General features: G+C 39.9%; 1 protein-coding gene across 8 annotated transcripts in view; it reads right to left on the bottom strand.

The window, feature by feature from the left end:
- NRXN1 (neurexin 1) overlaps positions 1-16,568 on the bottom strand; it is a 541,621-nt gene that overhangs the window by 333,955 nt on the left and 191,098 nt on the right. The gene's annotated exons all lie outside the window — the stretch shown is intronic.

Here is a 16,568-nt window from a genome sequence, read left to right as displayed (position 1 = left end):
TGGAACTTCGGTTTGGTGTGCAACACATATATTCTAATTCCAGTCTGAGCCAACATGGTGAATGTGCTGTCAGACAAGGACCAGCAAGAAGAAGGTTGGGCAGGTATTGATGAAATGTATCATCTGTCTGAGGAAAAAAAAAAAGGCCATGGTTGTCCACAGATTGTGATTCCCAGCTGTGCAGAGCAGGATACCCAGGAAGAACAACTCTTCCCAGCTGGCCACTAGAGTATTTTCCTTTCTCTCTTTGCCTGTTTTCCCCTAAGGCGACCTGCACATAGATATATGTTATCAGCTGTATGTCCCTGGAATAAAGAAAGCTTTGTGCACTTCAGGCTGCCTCAGCTCTCACTGTGCACCAACTACCATTTGTGAAACTGCAAAAACCTGAAGCACCCATGCACTTTTTCCTTGGTTTGTTACACCAGCTCCTAAAATACATCATTTCTTCCTCATCTGCTACTTGGGAGCTATTGTCTATTTCATATTTTCTGCAGGATGGATGTAGGAGGCCTGAGAAAAATACCAGGTTAAGATTTATACTAAAAGAACACATCCAAATGGGTAAGTTCACATTTCCTCAAGCTATAAACCCAAGCAGAAATGGCACATAGCAGTAATGAAATCAGAAGACACAGTGGTGAGAAGTGTTGCCCTATGGAGAAATATGAGATGCTACAAGAACAAACCACCTTATCTCAGTATCTGCAGGATCAGGACCCCTTTGGAACCCAGTTTATTGCCCTTGCAGAATTTGTCCTCTGTGGCATCTTTTAAGATAAGAAAGCTGGCTCCTTTTGTGTCTATGACCTTCTGGGATGAGTATCCTGGGTAATGAAAAACAACCAACCAGTCAGGAAAAACCTCCAAAAAGCTGGTGTTTTCCCCTTCCTCTCACCTGCCCTCCCCTTGCCCCCCTCCCCCCCAATGGTTTTCAAGCTTATTACCTCACATTTTAACACTTAAGACCCAAAAGATATTGGCAATAAAGAGAACAGAAAGGAGGGAGGGGGTCTGCTCACTTCCTATGTAGTTGTTCTTTTTTTAAACTAAGTGAAAGATAGGAAAGATGAAAGAAAAGAAAGCTAGCTATTCTTTCCCTCATGTGAATACAGCCATGGGAAACCGTGTTCCTCAGGTCATGAGACTTAAATTACAAAGGTTAAAGGCTGGTTTCAGTAACCTCACATCAGAGCTTATGTGTGCACCTTTCAGTTTATATTCTTCCCTCAGTTTACAGAGCTGCCTGAGAGCAGTAGCTTCCTTTAACTTCCCAAAAAGTCACCTGTCTCTAGGTAGGGACACCACATACATAGTCATCCCTTTGTTCTCCCAACAAACATGCTGCTGGTTTGGTCTTTTAGTTGTTTCCAATCTATTTTTTAAGGATACATACAAACACATTTTTCCTAACCAGCTCAGCAAGCTGTCCTGTCTGGAAAGCATGGAACATCTCCCTAAAATGGCTTTTGAATAAGTTTCACAAGGATGCAAAATTACCTAAAATGGTGCTGCAGATAGTCAAACATAGCTATCCACAACAGACACCTGGAACTAACATGCAACTGCCTCAAACTAGAGAAAGCGAATTTCAGAGGAAAGCATCTCTTGGTGATCAATTGCCCAAGTGCATTCCCACTGTGAGAGATCCACATTTGTGCAAAGCAGACTCTCGGTTGGTGACCTCTCAATATGTAGAAATTTGCAAATCCTTTCAGTCGAAGCAATTTTCCCATCCTTACCAGAGAACATCGAGGCTGCAATTGCACCGTGATCATCTGGTTCTCCTTACCAGAGAACATTGAGGCTGCAATTGCACCATGATCATCTTAGCTACTGAATATTACACAAAATGAGATTTCAGCATAGAATCAATACTTCTAAATGCTAAAACACTTAACAGAAAGTATTTAATTACAATATCCAGAGCTTTTTTAGCTAAAGCATCAACCTTTGGTACATTACAAACTCAAACCCAGGATCATTTGTAGTTGCAAACAAGGATTAAACAATGTGAAGATCTGGCATTATTTTGAGAAAAACTGCTAAACACAACAGAACTCTTCTCCCCAGCCCTCCCACTAAATACCCTTCTCTTACATACCTTTTCTCTAGGTATTTCACTGTTCAATAAACAAAAGCTTGCCCAGGAATAAATGTAAAAAGACCTTTAAATTTCAGTGTTTCCTACAGGTAGGCTCAGCCACTCAGCTTTTAAGCTCTCACCAGAAGCATATGGTATCCGGCCGATAGTGGAAAGTGGATGAGATGGATCATGGGTTTATCCTAACCTGCTAAAGCCTCTGGTGTAATTATGACAGTGAGATGAAATGAGAAAAAAGAGCAGAATAATGTAAAATAGAGCATGTTGTGAGAGAGTCTGAAATGGCTTAGCTAGCTAACAGCACTGATAAAAAGCAAACTTTCCCAGTACAAGCTCCTCTCAGCATCTTTCTAGGATTTGGAAATAATTAGGAAAACCACAAGATTACGCAAATAACTATCCACTGCACGTGAGGCTGCACTTTCTTGCAGTTACAAACACCAGAACAAATCCCAGCCATTGATAGGAATTTGACCAATCAAGTCACCTGAAAATTCTGGCTGTTGGAACAAACTTCGCTGCACGTGATGAATAAAATCTCACCCCTGCATTTGCATGGCTGTCTGATGTGGGAATTCATCTATAACTTCAAATACTGAAGTATTAAAAGAAAGCACCACCCTCTCAAGATGCTCACCCTCTCCAAAATGGCAATTACAATAGTTTTGTACTAAATTTGTAGCATTAAGCTTCTCAGATGAACAATACAGCCACAGATTTCAAGTTATGAAGAAATGCAATAGCATGGAAATTGCTTATTCAAAATCTGAATGGAGCTGCAGTTTCTGCATGAGATGACAAGGTTCACACAGGGTCCACAGAATTCTGCACGTCTCCAGACAGGGGAAAAATGACCCAGTATTTTAGAACACTTGAATAGTTTTTCTTCCACCTTGGATTTCTGGGGTCTTGAAACCTTTAATAAGATATGCTTCTCCTACCCACTCCCTATTCATTTCTAATGGTCTTCCCACAAAGTGCTACCTACTGCCTCCTAATCTTCTTTTTTTTTCTTTTAATTTAACTGTTTTCCAAATTTTTAGCCAATGGCAACATTATGGAAGATAAGCGACTAATGATCAATTTTGAAAAGATTAGAGGGCTTAAATCTTTGAGACAGGACACAATAGTATGTAGCATGTCATTTTATCTGCAAGACATCCATTTTCTATCATTAAACTACACTATATAAAAGAAAAAAGGTATACTGTGAGAACAGTTATTTTGTCAAACAAAATACTCAAGGATTTTTAAGGAGAGAAAAAAGTGCAAAATCACACGCTGTAAGACTCTAACCATGCAAGACATACAAAACCAAACCCTTCTGGAATATTGTTTTAGTTCTGGAGGGGTAGTTGTTGGATGTCTGATTGCACACAGGCAATAACTTCCTAATGATTAGCAGAGTTTCATGGCCAGGCTCGGCTGCACAATCACAAAGCAAACATAAATTGCAGCAAATTAGCAGAAGATTCTTTTTTTTTTTTCTTTCAAGAAAAGAAGTTTAATGGATGGTTTGCCTGAGGAGCTGATTTTGATGGCTTCTCAAGTAGCCAAGACTACATTGCCAGGAACCACAGAAGCGGACAGTAAATTTAATAATGACCCTGTGCCATACCATGGTTTATAACAGCTCCACAGCAGATCCAAATTCAGACACAGGCTCAAAACATTCGACCCTGGACACTGTGTCAGAGCCATGAGAACCTTAAGTCTCATTAGGCAGAGATAGTACTCGTGGCTGTTCAAAGATAGATGCCTCTTCAGAAATCCGCCTTGCTTCCAATGAATTTAAGACATTTATCAATACTCGATCACAGCAGAATTTAGGCCATAAATGAAATGACTGAAACACGCCAAGAAGAAAAGAAGATTCAAAATATTAAAAAAAAAAAAGTATCAGGAGTATGTTTTTATACATCTGATTTATGAACACAGTCATCCCAATTTGCACAGAAACAATAAACAAGAGGGCCTGTAGTGACAGGACAAGGAGGAATGGCTTTAAACTGACAGAGGGGAGATTGAGATGAGACATTAGGAAGAAATTCTTACCTGTGAGGGTGCTGAGGCTCTGGCACAGGTTGCCCAGAGAAGCTGTGGCTGCCCCATCCCTGGCAATGCTCAAGGCCAGGTTGGACGAGGCTTGGAGCAACCTGGTCTAGTGAAAGGTGTCCCTGCCCATGGCAGGGGGCTGGAACTGGATGAGCTTTAAGGTCCTTTCAACTCAAACCATTCTATGAATGTATGAAGAGCTATTTGTTGCAAAGACAGGAAGTAACGCCCTGATGCAAATACAAATATCAAAGCCTGCCACTCAGGTTACAACTGGCAATAATTGCCAGTCTCCATTCTGTAACATTTTAATTTACTCACTGCAAACTGTTATTCAGATAGGTAAAAAATTATTTCCTGCTTTTACAAACATCAATGAAATTGCTCCCAGTCTGATCTTTACAATTGACTATCCATAGCATAAATACAGGGCAAATATCTGCACTGAAAAGAAATAGCTTTCAGAGATGATACTCAATCACGATAGCCACAACATCACCGCTTACTTATTACACTGTCTGCAAAATTGACACATATGTCCTCATGAATAAATTCATTAATATCTGTCTCAAACATTAGTATGAACAGGCAGCATGCTACAGAATCGTAGCTTAGATGAACAGTTTGTTTATTTGTGTTCCACTTATATCTGCTAGGAATGAATCCCAAACTATTCTACCTATCCTGACAGAAAAACCCTTGTGGGTAGTGAGCAGGGGACTCATCTCCACTAAAGTGTATCTGAGCATCCCAGTGACCATCCAGGTCAATCAAGTCAGAGCCAGAAGAAAACTTCCGATCTCCTTTTTGGGTGCACACTCTTCATTTGTTTTGCTGTCCTGGGGCTGGGGGCAGAGGGGAGACTTCCAGTTCCAACAGCACTGCTGCATTCTATCTTCTTAAGGTAATTACTCTGGCTCCCTGTAGATACGCTGCAGTTTGACTTAAGGCCCTTTTATGCCACTCCAAGAGGAAAAAAAAATAAAGGTCTTAAAGTACTCAAAAACAGCCCCAAGTCCAGTCATAAATAACTACAGAGAATTACTACCTAAATGTTTACTAAGCTGAGGGAAGAGATAAATCATACCCAGAAGGAATAAAAATACTAATAAATGTAAGTTTTGCAGCACATATGGCAACAGAAACAAATACCATTTTAAATGGTTTCTGTTTAGAAGCCGATTGAAACTGAATGTAAATGATGACATGATCATATTTTAAGGACAAGTGTAAGTTAAATAATTTATATATTAAATAGCTAAGCCTTAGCAAAAAAAGGGAGTGTGTATTCTTCATGACTATTAAACATTTTTATTGCTATCTATGACAGAGTGGTGTAGGATGGCTGATGATTCTGTTACTTTCTGCAGAAGTTAAAAATGATTATTTTTGTATAACTTCAGTAACTTTATCACTCCAGTCTGATTTACAGAGGGTTTTACTCCAAAAAGCACGAGCAATATGCAGCTGCTACTGAAAATACACCGGAGTGGAGTGGATTACCATGGTTCCCCTTTGTGCACTGGCAGCATACAACCAAGATCATAATTATGGAACTGCTACCACCCATCAACCTGAAGAATCAAACCACATGCTTCCATAAGATAATAAAGAATTCTAAGATTAAAAAGCAAATGAAGGTTAAATCCTAAAGGTCTTTGGGACCTCTGAGCTGCGTATTTCTTCTGTGCTCCTTTTATAACTTCTCCTTGCCCACAAAGACGAAGGCTCTTTCCAGTTAAGCAAGTCCATCTAATGAAATGCCTGCATTTGCACACAACTTAGAACATTTGCAATGTGCAAACTCATATTAAACTTCATCTTCGGATTTATAGCTTTTTCATCTGGAAGCAGGAAAAAATATAACAGACAAATTGTTCACACTTTAAAAAATCCAGAAACTCACCTGAGCATTTTAGAAGACATCTTAATGTGAAAAGCAGATTACTGGTATATATATGAGACAGGGGAAAAAAGTTCCAAAACGCTCATTACTGAACCATGCTCGAACTTCCTTCCCCAATTTTTTTTTTTTTTTTTTTGTAAAACAAGACAATTGTATTTTAATAGTGATGAAAAAAGGATTTAAATTATTCTTGAAAGTGTATTAATCCAGAAATTTTTGTCTTCATATAAGAACACTTTGGTCATTTTGTACCTGTTGACATTTTTACTCACATAAACATACATGTTAAATTGAATTTCAGGTTATTTACATGGGGGAACTAGTATTTACTGGTGTACAGGTACTTCTCAATAGTCCAGATTTCCATTTAAATTAACATAGTAATGAATATGGTCATGTATAGATATCCTATGGAATTTCTTCCCCATGCTTTCTATTATTCTTAAAAACTGATATGCCTTACCTGATTAAAACTCTGCTTCAAACTACCCAGCATTGCCCAGAATTTATGACCTAAGCCTGTATAATTGCCAATACCTACATGCAAAGTTATCAATCCCTATAGCCTTCCACATTGCCTCTTACTCCTCCCTTCTTATGCATTCCAGTTTTAAAACATACAAGTATTTAACATACAACTCCATCAATATTTACGCATCAATAACTTACTATGCTCAAACTGAGAAAGATCACTGTCTGCTCCCAGAATCCCCTCACAACAGTAGTTATTATTTGTGGCGCATCAAGCTAAACATGTAGCTCTACGAGATCTTGGCTTAGGATGCAGAGCTGGTCTAAGAAGTTGGAGACCCTCAAACTTGTTCCCAGCTGGTGCCCCCACAGCTACCACAGTTGTACTGGTGATGCTGAAAAACACGACATGCCATCCCCATTTCCACTGAAACCCCCATTTCAAAGGGTACATGTGATCAGCAATTTAAAAAAAAAAAAAAAAAGAAGAAAGAATTCCTTTTTAGGGAGCTTTTCTATGTAGAGCTACACTAGAAGTGTGTTATGGGAATTTTCTGTTGCTCCTTAGATACTGTTCCTGCGCTAAGCATACAGAAAACCCTTCAGTTATGGCTTTCAAAACTGACGCTGGCCAAAGCACTTAATTCAACAATCTTTTTTATAGCATTTTAACTATTACACACCTTAATCCTGACTTCATTCTTCCTAGAGAATACGGCTGAGAACAAGCTGGAGCAATTCCTTAGATGACTTATTTATCTTGTGGTCATCTGGATCAAAAAACCCAAACAAAGCAGAAATAGTCAAATTACAATACCTTTTCTAGACTTCTGAAACTACAATACGAAGCATTTCCATTACAGGCTTGTTGTCTGGCATACAGTATCATCCACAGGAAAAGGTTAATCTCTGAAAATATCATCTCTCAGCACAGTGCATTTGTTGGGGTTACAGAGGCTTTCTCTGAAGCTGGCTGTCATCCCAGCAAAGCTGCATTAAGTAGTTCAAGTTAAATATCACTTGTAATACACGCTGATAGCAAGAAGTGGCAAAAGAAGATAAAAGCTTTGGGGTAGAATTTCAGGGGGAAATAGGATTATATTTCTTCAGTAGAATCTTCCCCAAATTATGTTTTTTTATTTTTCCAAAAAGTGCCATGCCTTAGTTGTACAGAAATTAAATCTGCTCATTTCTGAAAGTATCTGAACTTGATCTGACATGCCACTACTAGTCCAGCAAATTTGGAAATAGTTTTCATTTATTTCTGGTAGTGCATTCAATTACAGAGATACTAGCATTTTGAATATTTTCCTGCTATAAGGACTTCCCCTCAGGGATTACAGAAGGTAGCCTATTAAATTGTATCTCCATCCTTTTAGCAGATGAAAACCAGAAAAGACTCAATAAAACAGGAAAGACGAGCTCAGTGCTAAAGCAGAACTCGGCCAAAAAAGAGCAAGTGGGAGATGTTTACCAAATAGATACCTAAGTAGCCCCTTAAACATCCTATTCTTTGACTTTAGAGCTCTGGCTAAAATTGGAGGATTTTTAAATTTTTCGAAGGTTTTCAGATACCTAGCACCATGGCTAAACTGGATCCACAAGAATCTCAAGCTGATGCCCATATACATACCAGGCCTTTATGTGTACAACGCTTGGTATTTCAGAGCAGTCTTGAACCCTGTGAGAAAGAGCTACACAGTTGTCTTTGTACATGCACAGTAAATCTGCTTTTTTAAAAATCTGCCCAATTTACTGCTCATGCAGTAAAACCTAAGTATATTTTGCAGGGTTCTGATATTTCCCACAAACACTGGGTAACTGCTGTGTGTACACTGTACTGCTTGAAGGAGAAACAGTGTAGGGGGCTTTAATCACAATATGGGTAATGGTGAAAGGCTAAGGAGGCCCTTCAGCTCCTCCTGATACACTGAAGGGTTGTAGTGCTTCTGATTCTCTTCAGGAGAGTTCTGGCCCAAAGTCAAAACCAGAGATAAAAGCTGGCAATAAAACTAGTTCAAATAAGTGACAGCTGCTATGATCATACCTCATCAAGTTACAAGAAAAGGCTATTTTCAATAAACACCAAATAACATGAGTATTTAAAAGAAACAAATTAAGAAAAATTAAGAAAAAAGAAACAAGACCAAAGATATAACCTCTGTCACTTACAGGATTAGTGGTTAAAATCAACCTCCTTTTTGACCAGACAAGAAAGCCAACCTACAATTACTACATAAGAAAATTCATTATTATAATCAACCTGAACCTATGTTCTGGTGATCCATAAGGCAGAATAAAGAGTAGAAAAAGGAGAGTAGAAAGAATGCCAAGCACTTTTTAAAACTCTGGGTTCAATTTCAATAACTGGGTTTAATGGCTGAGGGAGTGAGAAAATTATACGGACCATGTATAGTGACTTCGGATTTCATCATATAGAAATCAGTCATTCAACCGATGATTTGAGACTTGAATTGTAACTGAATTTCAGGTTGCTGGTAGCAAACATCTGTCTTGGCCTTATTTCAGTATACATAGGTACACTTCTGTTCCCCAACACACAGCAACATTTGTAGCAGGTAAGCAATCAAAAGGCTGATTTTCAGAGAGACTGAGCACACTCAGCTCCTATTTTTAGGATCTCTGGATAGGAGGTAGTGGTCCTCCACAGCTGATACTTCTGAGCAGTGTTAAGTTCCCAAAGTACTCTGAGCTCTCTGTGAAATATTTAACATAATGCAAATACCAGACCACTGATCTGATTAGAAGCTTTCTTAAGATTTACACTGTTTAAAAGGAAGAGAATTTTAAAACTACATATATGCTTTAGGGAGGACTTCCTTATATTGTAAAGCAGACTCAGAGCTTTGGATGATTTAGAGATGGTAATGTAAATATTAATATACTTTGACATTGAATACTGCATATCATGCATTTTAAATGGATTTTTTTAGTGTGTGGATGTTTACAGTGGAATGATGTGCTTCTTCATATGCCTATTTTCAATTCGAAGTATAGCTTCATTACAAAGAGTGATAGCATAAAACTTAACAGCATGAACGTTCCTCCAGAATTAGCACCAAATTGACAAGCATCCTTAACACAGACTTTAAATTGGGTTTGTGGGCACCAAACAGCTTCATGAGCATTAGCTGTTCCTCACCCTCTTTTCCACAGCTCAAACTTTTCAGTACCTGAGTACTGACTGCTTTTAATATGAAATAGTTTTCCCCAAGCTGGGACTTCATTTTGCAGTTGCCCTCATTAAGCAAACAGGCACTAAACCCTTCTAAAATTCCTTCATCCCTAGGAGTGCTGCTTCCATCAGTATTTTTTCATACTGTTATTATTAATTCTGTTACCTTCTTTCACAATTTCCCAAAATACCTAAGCAGAAAATAGCTACGAAGACTTCCAAACACATGAGTACGGAAGACTCATAAACCTAAGTCAAGACTAAGGATCTTAAACGTCCCATGTGACACTGAGCAAGTAAGCGTGCTTATGGATGTACATGGTAAGAAAACAGGTAAGTTTCTTTCAGATTAACTGCTGGTGAGGTGGAGCTGGCAGGCCAAAAGTGATCAAAACTAGGTACAATATCCATCGGAGCATGGGCACAAAATCATGAAAGCTGCAAAAATGTCAGTATTATAAACCCTCTCTGCGCTTTGCCATTACCCCAGTCCATGCTTCCATTTTCAGCTTCTGGGGAATTACACAGTTCTTTAAATTGGACTCCAAAACACCTTGATTCACCCACATAAGATTCAGCTCACTTTGCTTACTCTGCTTTTAGCAGAAGAGGTTGCTTTGCCACGATTTTCTGCAGCACCTGGCAAAAATGAACACACAGAAGGCTCTGAAAATGGTATCAAGCTATCAACAAAATCTCATTTTGCAATGAGTGTACTAGTTCCTCACAGGTATGTAGTTTGAATCTAAGCTACCTATCTATCCATCAAGCCAGAATACATGCTGAGGAAGATCACGTTGCCTTAGTAACCCAAGTCCAGTTCTACAGACTTTAGAAAGACTGAATAATTTTATGTTTCTGAAGCACCACTGTGTTTAAGTATCTTACACATAAAATAGACATTTATTACCAAACTCCCTATATACACATTGAGTTATTCTTATGCTATGAGTTATAGAAGATGCTGCTTGGGAAAGCCTTTTCTTCTTCCTTCTCACCATTTGTGACTCTTGCAGCTATCACCTATTAAAAAAGCTAACATTCATTGCTCTTTCTTTGGGTTTGTTGGAGAGAAAAAACTGACACCATTACAAAGCTAAAACTTCTCCTCTGGCTGTGCCACCTACAGTGATTAATCTTGTTCAGAAAGCTACTAGTTATCTAAAATTGATTTTAATACATTATATTGTTCAGAGAAATCTGAGAGAAAGATCAGTGACAGCACTCACCCAAGATGCTTATTACTGTGAGTAGCTTTTGGCTACACAAATTTCAGGCCTGAATTGTACATAGTATGCTATTACACTGTAATAAGTGAAAGTTCTAGAGAAAGGAATCCAATGATACCCAACAGAACAATTTTAGTTCCTTGAGAATATATTTAATTAACCCTTAATCATTTTCACCTTTATGACACTGGTAACACTTCCAGGATTTGATTTACAAAATTATGATGCCATTAATAACAGAAAGATATTATTGACATACCAAAATCCAATTTAATTACTCCCTTGATCCCTCCAGAGGCAGAGAGAAGCTTGCAATTTTCTGACACTATGTTCCACTTTTAATATTCTGAAACAGGCCAGAAATGTTGTGTAATTGATTCTCTTTGAGCTACAAATATAACAGTGTATTCTGGCTACCTTGAAATTCCTTTTAGGCTTTTCCTATCTCAAGTACCTCACCTAAAACTTTACTTCTTATTGCTTGTTAGAAATATTCTCACATGTAAGAGCTTTTACAATCACTGTCAACCAACTTATTTTTTTAAAGGTATAGTTTGTAATCTATTTAAACAAAATGGAAATTACTCAGCTATTTTAGGCATGGATACCTCATCTGACTGAATACTCCAGAATCTAAAATTCTAAAACTTGTTTTCAGACTGTCATCAATAGCATGCCTGTTAACTTACACAATTAATAAACTGACAGATCTTAATGAAAGGCCAAAATTTACATACTACAAAATCCATATGAAAGAGGAGGAAAAAAAAAAAAAAACAAAAAACAAACAACCCCCAAATAAAAACAAAACACACTGCTAAGAGCTGGGCCACTAAACTTTGACAAACTGCTGTGATCAGTGCATCAGTCTCCAGAGTTCTGGCTAGAGCAACATGTGCTCCCACAGTAACGCCACAGGACCCTGACAGCTCACAGTAAAGTCTCTTCTGATTAGCACCCCAATATAAACAAAAATTAAAGAAAGGAACCATGGTCCACAGCCACAGCTCACAGGCAGTACACTTCTTGCTTTCCTTGCTCTTTTTTACAGTTTTTTTCTAATTCTCCCAAACACCTCAACATTTCTGCACTTTCAAGACCGTGTGTGTGAAGTCCTACTTCCTTTGAAGTTTATATAAATTAGGCCACTGATATTTGTCACCAGAAATTCCAGGTATTCATTATAGAGAGACATTGGCTACCGTAAGCTGAACAAATTGAGGTTTCTTCAATTAGTGCATTCCGGCAGCTTGCCCTGCATTGTAATTTTGTGCACAGCTATCCTTATTTCTCCTGTGTACCGTGAGTCTCTGTGGCAAAATAATAATCTGAAGTATTCAGACTGGTATGTTATCCAGGACAGATTTTTTAATTCTCAGCTACTGGAGATGGAAATCAAATGTGTTTTAAAGTACTCCGAGGATTCTTCTAACTTCTTTCTTAATAGCATGTTATACATTTATTGGTGGCTAGCAACTGCCAAGTCTTGGCCAGGAATAGTTAGTACTATTTTACAAAGTGCGACTGAGCAGCTGTTACAGAATCACAGACAGGTTTGGGTTGGAAGCGACCTTAAAGCTCATCGAGTTCCAACCCCCTGCCACAGCAACACCTTCCATTAGACCAGGTTGCCTCAAAGCCCCATCCAACCTGGCCTTGAACATGGTTAGTTCAGCTTTTAGTCACCAGTTTAATTCAGCTTATTTTGTATATATCTTCTCAGAAAAGTAGCACTATGACTGATCATACACTCTGGGTGTCAAAAGGCCCAAAGGATGCAGTATCTGAACTAGTTAAATCAACGGGAAATTAGTGACAAATGGGAAAGAAATATAGGGGGTAAGATGATTTAAACCCATCATTTTCTAATATCAGACTGACAATGAAAACAGAGATTATGTGAATATCACCCTCTGCATTCCAGAATGTCTTATATACACATACATAACATCAAACACAAACCACTGCAAACCTAAGGAGAGCCACCTCTACACTTCCGTGTGCAATATTAAATTACCCCCCCGGCCTATGTGTTATTACATAGTTGCTAATTACACGTTCCCAAAGCATAAGACTCTTGTGAGTATGAGGACGTGTCCACGTTGCTCGGAGTTCTGCAGTGAAGAAGGTTGGTGTTTATGAAACCCCTCACTAACTGCAGAAGTTGAATGCTGACTCAATATGTAACACTTTTGTAGTTCAAAGTATAACCTCAATATTACTTAATGCACTCTCCAAACACTACACTGGGGAGAGAATCATTCAGTTCCTCCTGGAATTTTTATAATGTCAAATACTCTAATATCCGTATCTCCCATAAAATTTAATTAATGTATTTTTACAGTGCCTAGTTTCTACTATCCTAACAGCCAAAAGTATCCACTGCTCACTGTTCTATCTGAAATAATTAGGATTTGATTTTCTGAAAAGATACATGCCTCCAATTTTGAGTGCTCACCATGGTTGCAAATCAGAACACAGATTGTAAGCTTAACAAAAAATGACAAAAACCCAAGTATTAAATCCTTTGTCATTTAATAATACATGATTTCCCCTTCATAAGTCCACAGTGGCCTCCCCTAATGGCCTTCTTAGAATCAGAGTCACAGAATCAGGCTGGAAAAGCCCTTTAAGTCCAACCATTCCCCCAGCACTGCCAAGGCCACCACTAAACCATGAGGTTTAGATGAGGCCCTACACGGTTTGTGACCACTTCCAGGGACAGTGACTCCACCATTGCCATGGGCAGCCTGCTCCAATGCCTGCTCTGTTGGTGAATAAATCACTCTTAATCTCCAGTCTAAGCCTCCTCGGCACAGCTAGAGCTCATTTCCTCTTACCCTACCACTTGTTATCTGGGAGAAGTCAATCTCCTCCTCAGATTCCCTCACACTCCTCAGCCGTTCCACCTCTTCCCTCAGCACTGCCACTACCACGCAGAGCGAACCATCACCTTGGTCACATCTACACAGCCACCACCCGCCATCCCCGGCAGGCTCTGGCACTCACCGCAGCCAGACGCCCGCTCACGAGGGACCTCCGTCCCGGCCAGCGCAGAGGACTTTGCTTGCTGAGCTCCCTGCCAGGGGACGCCAGCCCTGACCCCTTTTCCACGGCCACGGCCCGAGCTCCCCTCTTGCTCCCGCCGGGCTTCCTGTGGGCGCGGCCGCCAGAACTGAGGCGCTCAGGGCAGTGCCGTCCCTGCCGGTGTCGCCCCCTGTCGGTCACCGCTCGCTCCGCGGTGGTGCGGCTGCGGGCAAGAACCTGAACTCTGCGACCGTCCCAGCCCTGATCCCTCAGTTGCGATGGATCACAGCTTGTGACCATCACAACTGCCCTCATGCATGTACGGGGTCCAGCAGCCTGCTTCCTTTCACTGGCTCCTTGAGCCACTGTGGCAGCAAGCAAATGCACTCCAGACATCCCCCACACTGCTTGTGACCCGCGCGGCTGCCCCTCTGGCAGGTACTGAGGTAATTCAAGTCACACACGAGGACTAGGTCTGCAAACATGAGGCTTCTTCAATGTGTCTGAAGAAGGCCTCATCTATTTCTCCCTCCTTATCAGGCAGGCTGTAGCAGACACCCATCACACCATGTTAGACATTGGTCTGCCATCTAATGCTAACCCATAAGCTCTCAGCTGGCTCATCACTTGTCCCTGGACAAAGCTCCACACCTTTCCATCACACTAAGTCCATTATTTCCTCACTTCCTTGTGAGTTAGCTCCATTCTCCTCATCAGATTGGCCAGCTTATGGCAAAGATGCTTTTTCTCCACCTTGGTAGGTGGATTCCCTCTTTCCCTAGCAGGACCTCCTTGAGCTCCTTGTCTAATCTCCAAGTAGATCGCCCCGATACACAACTATCAGTTTATTGACATCCAAACACATTTAAAATAAAACCTAACCACCATTACAGATACAATCACAGCTGAACAGCAGTATCCCTATAACGCAACCAAGTATCACAAACCCATTTTGTAATACTGACACAGTTCTCCACTGAAATGAGGCCTTTTGATCTTTCTTGATAGAGAGTCAAAATAAAATAGAACTTTTTGAAAAGTTCTCTTGCAGTGGTTGAGAACATCAAATTCCTAATCAGAAGACACTGTGTGGTAAAGTTCCAACCCTTCAGAAATGGATTTTAATGGAAGTGTTGACAGTGTTAGCTTACACCATCACAAGTACAACGCCATTACATTACTCCCTTACAGTGACAGACAGTGTTGAAGCTGTCCTGCAATTTAACACAGAACATTTCTGTACTAATGTGATGTGACAATATTATTATGTCTGCTATTTTCTATGCCATAATAGCACTAATTGTTTCCCCAAACATGCTATTACCTTCACTAACATGGCTATACTTAAAAGATTGGCTGAGTAAAAACAGATGTAAACTTATAGAAAGCAGATAATCTCATACATACTTGTTTAGTTTTGCAAGAGTAATTTTCATCCCTACTCCTACAAAAAACCTGAATTCCCTGGGAGGATAGCTTTCACTACATAACCTGTTGCAACAGTTACAAAGTTCATGAAGTATTTTCTCAGAGGAGTCGCATGCGGCCATCCCTTTGTAAGAACACTCATTAACTGTCCTTTTAGTAGTGTCTTCTATAGAAGCTCATTTTGTAGGAACAACTGCTACTGGTCTGCTTTGCACTTACCGGTGTAACACTTCTGTCTATTCACATCTCAAGAGCACTGTTGCCCTGAATCTCCAAGTATTATATCACATCAAAGGAGAAAACTACAATCTGCATAGCATCTTGGGGTCAAAACTTCCCCTGCCTTATCTTCCAGTAAAAAGGAACCTGCAGCACACAGGATGTTCCCGTCTGTGCCACCATGAAGGCTTATGGTCTGCAGGGACCCCATGCTCACTGTAGCGCAATACTGAGATTTGCAACTAAGCAAAACTTCTGTGGATTGAACTCTGGGTGTTACTGACTACAGCTGTAAAACTGTAGCTTTACCCTTGGCTGGCCCAGGTCATTTTCAGGAGGAATACATTCCCTGACGTGCTCCTTCTCTCTAGCTGACACACAGAAGACACTCTCAGGCTGGGAGAGAAACAACCAGCCTCACATGGTGCTTGTTTTCAAAAAAAAAAAGATTTAAAAATCTTCATATTAAGCTGTGCACATTTTCACCTGGAACAATCCACTGAACAACACAGGAGTAGTCATTTGCTGTTACAGGAAAGATTAAAGAAACTTCTTGCACACTGTCTTAGTAGAATGTATTAGAACACTTTTTGAGAAACTATTCCTTTCATTATTTTCTGAATGCCCTATCCCTGGCAGTGTTCAAGGTCAGGTTGGATGGAGCTTGAAGCAACCCAGTCTAGTGGAAGGTGTCCCTTCCCCTTGCACCCGCTTGGAACTGGGTGAGCTTTAAGGTTCCTTCCAACCCAAACCATTCTGTTGTATTTTCCAACATAACCCATTCCATGACTCTATGATTTCCTCCAAACTCTGTTTTGGAAATAAAGAGACAAGAATGATACATGTGAAACATTCACACTGTAAAGCCTAGGAATGATGCACATCAAATCTTTGTGCACTGAGGTTACTATGGGAAACATGCTGAAAGAACCA

Source organism: Lathamus discolor, chromosome 5, assembly GCF_037157495.1.
Source record: "Lathamus discolor isolate bLatDis1 chromosome 5, bLatDis1.hap1, whole genome shotgun sequence".
Classification (NCBI taxonomy): Eukaryota; Metazoa; Chordata; class Aves; order Psittaciformes; family Psittacidae; genus Lathamus; species Lathamus discolor.
This window is presented reverse-complemented; position numbering and strand designations above follow the sequence as displayed.